The sequence below is a fragment of the Lygodium microphyllum genome, chromosome 20 (assembly GCF_053477565.2).
Source record: "Lygodium microphyllum isolate KBCC chromosome 20, Lygodium_microphyllum_v1.1.10, whole genome shotgun sequence".
NCBI classification, from domain to species: Eukaryota; Viridiplantae; Streptophyta; class Polypodiopsida; order Schizaeales; family Lygodiaceae; genus Lygodium; species Lygodium microphyllum.
In genome coordinates this window covers 59,822,245-59,832,707 of record NC_141154.1, presented here as the reverse complement: position 1 = coordinate 59,832,707, position 10,463 = coordinate 59,822,245, and positions in this window count along the sequence as shown.

The following is a 10,463-nucleotide window of genomic DNA, read 5'->3' as shown; positions in this document are numbered from 1 at the left end:
AACCCAACACAAGTCTCGGTTCGTTAATCAAAGGTTGTTTGACCCCCCATTTAATCCCCGCAAGGTTTGGCATTATAAAGCAGCTTTTCTACCAGATCGCTTTTATGATACTCAGCTGAAAATAGTTGATGAGCTACCTCAGCATGAAAAGAATCTTCTTTCTCACTCCATCATTGAGTATTTGATTAAGTGGAAGGCTTTAACACTTGAGGAAGCTTCTTGGAGGCAAGATTCCATTTTGGATGAGTTTTCCTACTTATGGGATGCATTGGTGGTTGAGACATAGTCATTTGGAAGCCACTTGCACTCTAAAGAGGGTTTGGACAACATTCTATTTTAGCACAAATTTTATTCTATTTTATCTTTAGAATTTAGCCACTTATATAGGGTCAAAGAACTCTTCAATAGCTATGTTTTAATATATGGCACGATTTATTTGGATACTTATATTAAAAGTTATGGAAATTTTCTTCAAGATACCCTATTTTATATAGCAAGTTGTCTACTCTTTACAAAGGTTATTTCTTGAAGATTTGAAGGCTCCAATTCTTTTGAAGAGATTCTGGATTATGTATATGGTAGAGGATTTCTTTCATGTTTTCATTTTAGCAACTAACTCTTCACTATTTGATTCCCATCACAACTTTTGTACAGTTGAAATTAGAGTAGTACTTTGTTTCATCCATCCTTCTTTCCCATTCTAACTTTGTTTTAGTGGGCAAAAACCTTTGGGCAAGGGATGGATTGTAAAAAACTGGGAATGCATGTATTAGTGAGAGAGAGTTATTAATAATACCTTGTCACACTGACATAGGTATAAAAGGTGCAAGATATGTATTTTTTTCCATCTTGGATCATAATACAATTATTGTCTCTTATCTTACTTGCTTGTACTCAGCATTCATGAGTAGTTCTCTCTCTTTCTTTCTATCTTTCTAGTCTTTACCTCTGCTCGTTGATCTTTCTCTCTCTTCTTTCCTCTCTCTTTTGCTCTTCTTTCTCTCACATCTTAGCCCTCTCCTTGACAAGCTTCAAGCTGCATACAATAATGATTATTTTAGAAATAGTCAATATACATCAATCTTATCTAGTTTTGTAAAGAAATCATATTGATGTTGATCCCAAATTCTTTAAGAGTGTAAGACCTATTCTCAACAATATCCCTCCATGCTTCAACTTCATCTCTCGTCTAACTTGTATGTTACAAGTGGGTAATTAAGATAATAATGTGTTAGCAACTTGAGAAATCAAGTTATCAATCTATGCATCCCTCTTATTGGCTCAACTTTGTTTATTATGAGCTCATTGGCTAACAATAGATGGCAAAGGTTTGCCTTCTTTCAGACTCCCTTTTGTACCGATTTTCTTTTCAAATAACACATTATCTCCTATTACTAAAGCATGGCTATATAGGTGTACACGAGCTTGATCGTGTATATACTCATCTAAAACGGCATACCATTAACAAGTTTGTTGAGCATCAGTGCGAGAGAAAGAGTTGTGCAACCTGTCAACCTTGTATGTATCATACATACCACCCCACTTCTTATGGCATGATTCACTATCTTTATCAAAGTCAAAGTACTTTGCTACTAGATTGTTTGCAATCTTTAAATACAAATCTACATCCCCCTTTTTTGTGGCTTATTATATTCATCATTTAAAGAAAATGGCCACGGTATAAGATGACTACCTCTAATAGTTCTTCCATGTTTACTAGGCTCTCCCTAGTCACACCTTCATGTTCTTGATTTGACTATTGCTCTTTTTCTTTTTGACTTTGTTCTTAGTAGACTTGTTGGCTTGATTCTTTCTCCTCCAATCACTTATATTCCCTCTTTGACTCTTTTCTTGATGCAGGTGGTATAGATTAAGGATTTGGGATGTCATCAAAGCTTCTAGTGGAGTACAAGCATTAGGGGAAACATCAATGGGTTGGCTTTGATAAGAGAAGGGATATGTGTTAGGAAGGTTAGGATGGATTGTGAAGAATATTGAAGTCATAGAGAGATATAGAGAGCTAAAGTATTTACGGAAGGCTTACTCTATGATTAACAATAATTCAGTTGAATACTAAGAAATTAAGATGAGTGTAGAAGAAATTGAGAGAACAAGAGATAACAGAGCAAAACACAATATTGGGAACAATATCTCCCCACCTCCCTCATGCATGTATCTAGTGTATTTTAAAGTATTTTTTGCTCAAAATGGGATATTGCATCTACTTATCCTTCTTTGTGTAAATGGGTCTTTCCTAAAATCTAAGTCAAATTCTAAATTCTAAATCATATTTTGGTTTAGTAAAATAAATTACTAGCCATAAAGCTAGAAAATGAAGGTTATGAAAACATGAGATAATCTTGCACATTAGCACAGTAATTAATAATCCATTGCAAATTAGTGATACCTTAAATTTTATTTGCACAAACAAAAGCCCTTACTTGCTAAATATAAAAACCTTTGTCTATTGACTACTAATGATCCTCTCACCATAGACATAGAACATATTAGTTTTTAAGTCATTCACCCACAAGTACAATGTGATTAGTGCTATACATTCATATGTGTAATAGGTCACTATTATGTAAGAAATAATTAGAATAAAAGTCCACAATAAATTGAATAGTAAAATCCACTTATTCTCAATCAAAAATAAATTAAATTAGCTATCATAACATTACCCAGGGGTAAGAAAGCAATTGCATTTAGTTGATTAAAAGAAAATCAAATCGTGTGGATGATCAATCATATGATATTGTTGTCTCATGCTGCAAATCTACAATAAATCAACTAGGAACAAACAATAATATAAACCCAGTACACATATATACAAAAAATGAAATGAGGATATGTTACCTCAAGTGGTGAATCCATACAATTAATATGAAAATTCATATTAGTAGATTTACCTGATATAGAATTTAATGTGTTTGTGAATGGAATGTAAATATTAGGTGTTGATATGTCAAAGAAGGAGATGACTTGTACATCCATTAGGGTCCTTTGATAGAATAATTCCTATATCTAACCAAGTTTCTATGATGCTCACAACTAGTGTGAGTAGTTGCTTTGTCATGGTTAAGAATAATTTATGGAACTAAAATTTATGTCTCCTCCCAAAGCAATGGAAAAACATTAACAACTAGTATAAGAGTTGGGGTTTCTTTAAAGGGTCTTAACAAACTTATATGAAAAGAATTGTGTATTTGTCAATATGGTAAAATAATTGGAGAAAAGGAAATGCCATTAATCTTTTGAAAATTTAGAAAAGCCCATAAACCTTAAAGCTAATTTAATTTTTGGATGCCATTCAATAGATTTCAATGTTCTATTTTCAATGCATAATCATACAAAATTATTTTCCTTTCATGTCATAACCTTTTGCTTTTTATTAGCTTGAGCAGTGTATCTTAGTGGAGTCTATTTAATCTTTTCATTGATGTCATGAGAAATTTTCATATGATTAATTGCTAAAGTATATGCTAATGATACATTAGTGGATATGGTCAATATAAGGACAAGTAGGATATTGCAGATGACCATCTAAAACAGTGAATCACACAATGGGGGAACTTGCTTGAACTACTGCGCCAAACACACCATACACAAAAGAGAAAGCTCAGTCAATGACACAAGAAGAGATATTGAGGCCAAAACATTTTCGTGTTGGTTTTTTTAATTCTTCTTCTATACACAATACAATGTACACAAAGTATAGATAAGATATAATATAAATGAAAGTGGCCTACTAAGTCAAATAATGTATAACTGACTATACTAATCAATTGGCACTATAACTATGCTAATTTGTAGGTAGATGCAACAACCTAAATATAATAAGTGATAAGTCAGTGGCCATGTGGAGATCATAATGACTATTGACATCCTAAATGTAGATGTGCAGACCCATCTAGCTAGGCGGTCCATCATCAATGTCTGCACGTGTTGAGCTTGCCATGTCAATACTCCCCCTCAAGCTCAACTCTTTCCCTGCAACTCCAAGTAAGCTTCAAAAATTTCGAAGCTTCTCTACACCCAATGCCTTTCTGAAAATGTCGACTATTTGATCCTATGTGCTGACATATACCAAGTCAATCTCTATTGCAAGTACCTTCTCTTTGACAAAGTGGTAATGCACCTCAATGTGTTTTATCTTAGCATGGAATGCAGGGTTCCTAGCTAGCTATATGCTACTCATGTTGTCATAGTGAATAACAACTGGACCATCTCCCTGCACATCCAATTCACCCAATAGCTTTTGTAGCCATACCACCTCACATGCTACCATAGCAACACCTATATACTCAGCCCTAACAGGATACCTCAAACATGCTCAAATTTCAAAAATCTAGGGTTTGAACCCATGGAATTTCCACTTGATATTTAGTGTCTCCTCATCGGATACAACCAATCGATGAGAATAGAGTAGTCAAGGAGACCAATGGAAGAGATATGATAGACATGGAAATAAAAAGAAGGCTAGTAGGGAGCTCTTGCAAACAACAAGTGGCTAGGTTCATGAGAACACATAGGTTTTATGGGATTAAAAAGGAGATAGAGATAGAGAAATTTTGTAAACCTAGTAGGAGGACTTGAACTTGAGGTGAAAAGAATCAACATAGACATGCAACAAAAGAGGGATAGGCATAAGATATGAAGGCTTAGTCCATCTTCTTCTTCTTTATTCTTCATTCTCTTCTTCTTCTATCTCCACTCTTTGCTATGAGTATCTCACAAAGTAGATAGATATCGTTTTGACTTAATGTCACTTTATATACAATCTCACTTTGTTTGATCCATACATAGGATATGAGCATAACTTAAGACATATTTCTCAACACTCCCATTCAAGCTCATAATGAGCTTGCAAACATAGTTCTCCATGTGCAGTTCTAAAATACTCAAACTTATATTTACCTAATGCTTTGGTAAATGATATCTGCTACTTGGTCGTTGGTTTTGACATCTACCAAGTCTGTCTCTCTATCCATGACTTTCTCTTTGATAAAGTGATAGTATACTTCAATGTGTTTTGTCTTTTCATGATAGTCTAGGTTCTTTGTAAGTATAATGCTACTGATGCTATCACAATACGTGATAAATCCTCCATTATCTCAATCCCCATGTCACGGAGAAATAGTCTCAACAATGTTTGATCACAAGCTACTAATGCTACTCCTCTATACTTTGCTTCAATGCTTGAAAATGCTACTATAGGTTATTTCTTGTTGCTCCAACTTACCATGGTTGAAGTAGATGAGAAAACATAATTACTAGTAGATCTCCTATAGGTTATTTCTTGTTGCTCCAACTTACCATAGTTGAAGTAGATGAGAAAACATAATTACTAGTAGATCTCCATTCTATAATACTTCCTATCCAATCTGCATATGTGTATCCAAAAAAAGTAGACTTGACCCCTTCCTCATAAAAGGAGCCATAACTTATTGCCTTCCTCACATACATCAATGCCCTTCTTACTGCATTTAAGTGTGATCTGCATGGCTTTTGCATAAATCGGTCACATAACTCAAACCTAGTATTGTTATGGTTAAGAAAATTAGCCTCCGATCTTTCTCAATATAATCATCACGAAGCATTTCGGGAGACAAAACGACAAACACTTTTTGACCACCAACCAACCATCTTCTTGAACATAGTAATGACTTCAACATACTAATCATCAGCAACCATCTTCATATTTTGATCTAATGGTGTATCAATCAACTTACATGCAATCATCCCATACTTTTTCAACATTTTTCAAAGAGTATTATCTTTGCACAAATCAAATTCCATTTGGTATATTTATCACTTCTATGTACAGGAAAGTTCTAAGCAAACCAAGAAACATCATAGCATTGCTAGTTAGCCTAACCAACTAGCTAACCTGACCTAACCATTGGTTGGTCTAACTGACCTAATTGAGTTAGGTCTAGTTAGTCGCTAGCCCCTCAACTAGGGGTGGGCCTCCAAAATAGGGATCCCTAATAACTCCCTTATCCCAAAACTTGATGCAATGTGCCTCGATTTGCTTCCAATTTAACTACTCTATCTAACTTGAAGGCTATATAATACCATATTAGAGAATTTGGAAATTTCCCAAGTCTCAATTTTAAATAAGTGATAAATATTTGACCATGTGACTAAATCGTGATCCATATTTAAAGTGGGATTTATAAACATAGATTATATAGTATTTAGGCTAGACTCCACCTTTAAGTAAGACAACAAGATTTGACCATGTGGTCAAATAATAAAGATATTGAGGGTTCCCAAAGTGCATGGAAATTCCCAAAGTCCCTAATAAAGTGTTATATCCACAACAATTACATTTTTGCCATTCAGTCACATAGACCTCATTTGACTTACAAGTCAAGGCCCAACCAATGCATGGGCTCACACATGGCTTCTCCTCATAATGGGGACCTTACAACTTTGAGCACCATGGATCATTGGAGGCACCATACAAGGGTGGGGCATTGAGCATGTCTAAGAATCCCCCCCCCCCCCCAATGTCCACCCATAAGTAAACTACCTCCTCGACCCAATGCCAAGTCTCTAAAGATGAACTTGCAAAGCAAATCCTTTGTAAGGCAATTGTCACATCTTAGCACAACTAGGTCTTCATCCTGCTTTCCCATGTACCATAGAATCCTCCTTAACCATACTGCTTCACATGCAACAAAACAAGTTGCCTTGTACTCTAGTTTAATAGAGGACAATGCCATCATTGATCACTTCTTAATGATCCAACAGAAAATTATTGGCCCCAAAGAGAAACAATAACTAGAAATTGACTTCTTGAATCATTGTCCCTCACCCAATCTAACTCACAATTTCCCACATGAGAAATACTAGGTTATTGGCACCAAGTGGGTCTGGAAGATAAAGTACAAGGCTAATTGAAGTTTAGATAAATACAAAGCTTGACTGGTTGCACAAGGATTTTCACATGTTGAAGGGTTTGATTTTCAAGAATCATTTGCTCCAACTACCAAATAACCACTATTTGCATAGTGCTTGTAGTGGCTACCCACAAGAAGTGGCTAGTTTACCAAATGGATATCAAATAAACATTCTTTAATGGTGGCCCCAAGGAGGAGGTATATGTGGTTCAATTACTAGGGTTTGAGGACCCCCATCCTGAGAATAAAGTGTGTAAGCTAAAAAGGCATTCTATGGCCTGAAGCAAGCCCCCTAGAGCATGGTACTAGCGATTAGATAAGTTTTTCCTAATCTTAAACTTCAAAAGATGTGCCTTAGATTCTAACTTGTATATTTGCAAGGATGATGAAAATTCTATAGTGATTGTCCTATATGTGGATAACCGTCTTATTACAAATGAGTATGAAAACGTGATCAACCAAACTCAAAAGGCTCTAAGCTCAAACTTTGAAATCACAGACTTGGGCTTGCTGCACTATTATTTGGAGATTGAAGTCTAGCAAGAGCTAGGAAAGATCTTCATCTCTCATAGAAGTATGCACAAGAGATCTTGAAAGCATTTGGCATGACTGAGTTCAAGGAGATAGCTACACCTATGGAGGTCAATGTGAAGTTATCCATTGAGGATACATCAACACTAGCAGACATTGGGAGGTACACAAGGTTGGTTGGTAGCCTCATTTACTTATGTAACACCAGACCAGATATCAAATTTGTCATTGGTATTTTGAGCACGTTCTCAAACCACCATCTTCATTATTGAATCCTTTGCCGCTCATGTACTCTTCAATCTCTAGAGCCTCCTAGGCTTTGATACCATGTAAGAAAATAAATCACACGATGCATCAAAATAAAATCCAAGGAAGAGATGGACATTACACTATAGATAAAAGAAGAACAAAGAAAGGATTTTAATCTTCAAACAACTAATACAAAGGTTGCTTTGTCCACTCATGCGCTTCCACAGTGAAGCTTACATGGTGATTTGGATAGAAGATAGGTGAAGAGTTTAAGCTAGTTGGAACAACTATGACTGGGTGGAAAATGCATTGATGATGGCTGTGAAGGGGTTTACCTTTATAGCTTGGGAGGTCGATCAAGTTGTCCTAATTGCCAGTCAACCTAAACTGACTAATCGATTAACTTGTTAACCAATTCAACCTACCCGTTAGTCTCCCTTACTAATTGACCTAACCTACAACCTAACTAACCTAACCGTCTTAGATCTCTTTAGCTACTAGCCCCTCAATTAGATGTGGGCCCCAAAATAGGGGTTCCTAATAACTCCCTTATCCCACAACTTGACGTAATGTGCCTTGAGTTGCTTCCATCTTTATTCTATCTAGCCTAACAGCTAGATCCACAATGGTCACCTTTTTTCCATTCAGTCATATAGACCTCATCTAACTTACAAGTCAGGAGCCAACCAATATTCAAGCTCACACATGGCTTCTCATCATAATGGAAGCCTTACAACTTTGAGCACCATGAATCATTGGTGACACCATACGAGGGTCGAGCATTGAGCATATGTAATAGAAGGGTCATAATAAAATGTTTCAAGAAGAGTGCTTCTACTGCAAGAAGAAAATGCATGCAATTTCCAATTCTTATGTCAAGAAGGTAGATGAAAAGAATGGAGCCCTAAAAATTAAATGATAGGAGATACCAAATATGGCTAAAGCAAAGTTGGAGTTCATTCATGGTAACCATTGAGAACTGTGTTCCTTGCGGTAAAAGAAGTATCTACCACTGACTCATGGATATTGGATAGTGGTGCCTCCCATCACATGACCAATAAAAAATGTCTATACAATAGTATGCATCCTCTGCAAAAATCCATCATTGTGATGGTTGGGAATGATGCAAAATGCCATGTTGGGGGACACATAGATCCTTGTTCCTTTGTTGCTACAAATGGTGAAGTCAAAAAGCTTTCAAATGTATTGTATGTTCCAAAGATTAAGAGAAATCTATTGGCAAAGTTTTTGACACAATGAGCACAGAAGGAATAACCTATATGAGCTAAGTGCTCTCTCTTATAGTCACCGCTAGTGTGGGCACAAGTAAACTTTGACATGAAAGATTGGTCACATACCTTCAATAACGAAAATGAACCATGTCAAGTTTGTATGATGAGAAAGCAACAAAGAAAAGCATTTCCACAAGAAAGCAAGAACAGAGCAAAGACTCCTCTAGAGTTGGTGCATGTTGCCTTGTGCAATAAAATACCTACACAACCCTTGGGGGATCTTCTTATTTTATACTTATTGTCAATTAAGGTTCAAGAAGCTTGGTAAGTTTAAAGAATGGCTAAAACTTATTGAAAATGATATAGAACAAAGTGTAAACAAGATTGGAATAGATGGTGGTGGTGAGTTCAACGCAAAGGAGTTTGAAGACTTTTGCAAGAGCAAAGGAATTCAAATTCAATTAACAATGTCTCATTTACATTAGTAGAATGGCATTGTTGAGAGTGGAAATTACACCATTGTGAAAATGGCAAGGTGTATCCTTAAGGGCAACGGACTACTTAACTAGTTTTGGGAAAAATCTATTAATATTGCAGTCTACATTCTCAATCGAAGTTACACAAAAGCTCTTAAGGGAAAAAATCCTCACAAGGCCTATACTAGTAAGAAACCATCTATCTCGCACTTTAGAAATTTTGGATCTTAATGTTACGCACATGTTCCAAAGGATAAGAGGAATAAGTAAAAACCAAAAAGCACAAAATGCATCTTCTAGTTATATTGATGAGCAAAAGGATTACAAGTTGTATGATCAAGAGACAAAGAATATCATAGCAAGTTTTGATATGGTATTCGAGAAGCAACCACATACAGTGGAGAATGAGAATATAAGTTCTTCCACTTTATCATCTACCAAACAATTAGTCCACCATGAACCTATCCCAAGAGTTGTTCCTACCCTCAAGGAGGAGGAAACATCATCTTTGGATAACGAGGAGAAAGTTCACCAACCTATAATCATGCCACCGAAGAAGCCATTGCCATGTTGGGTGAAGTAGCTCCATGATTGCAGTAATCCTAACATAGTCAATATGGCCTTGATGGTTGAGATTATGAGAGAAGTAAAGGAGCCATCGAACTTGAAAGAAGCACTTACCAACGCAACATGGAGAGAAGCTATGCAAGCTAAGTATGATAACATAATGAAGAATGACATCAAAGAGCTAGTGGATAAGTTAAAAAAGAGAAAGATTATTAGCACTAAGTGGGTTTGGAAGATAAAGTACAAGGCTGATGGAAGCTTAGAAAAGTACAAAGCCAGATTAGTTGCACATGGATTTTCATAGGTTGAAGGATTTGATTTTCAAGAACCATTGGCTCCAACTTAAAGAACGAATGTTATTCGCATACTACTTACATTGGTCACTCATTAGCAATGGCTAGTCTACCAAATGGATGCTAATTCGGTATTCTTGAATGGTGACCTCAAGGAGGAGGTGTATGTGGCTCAGTCACACCGGCGTTTCAGGGCCCCCATTATGA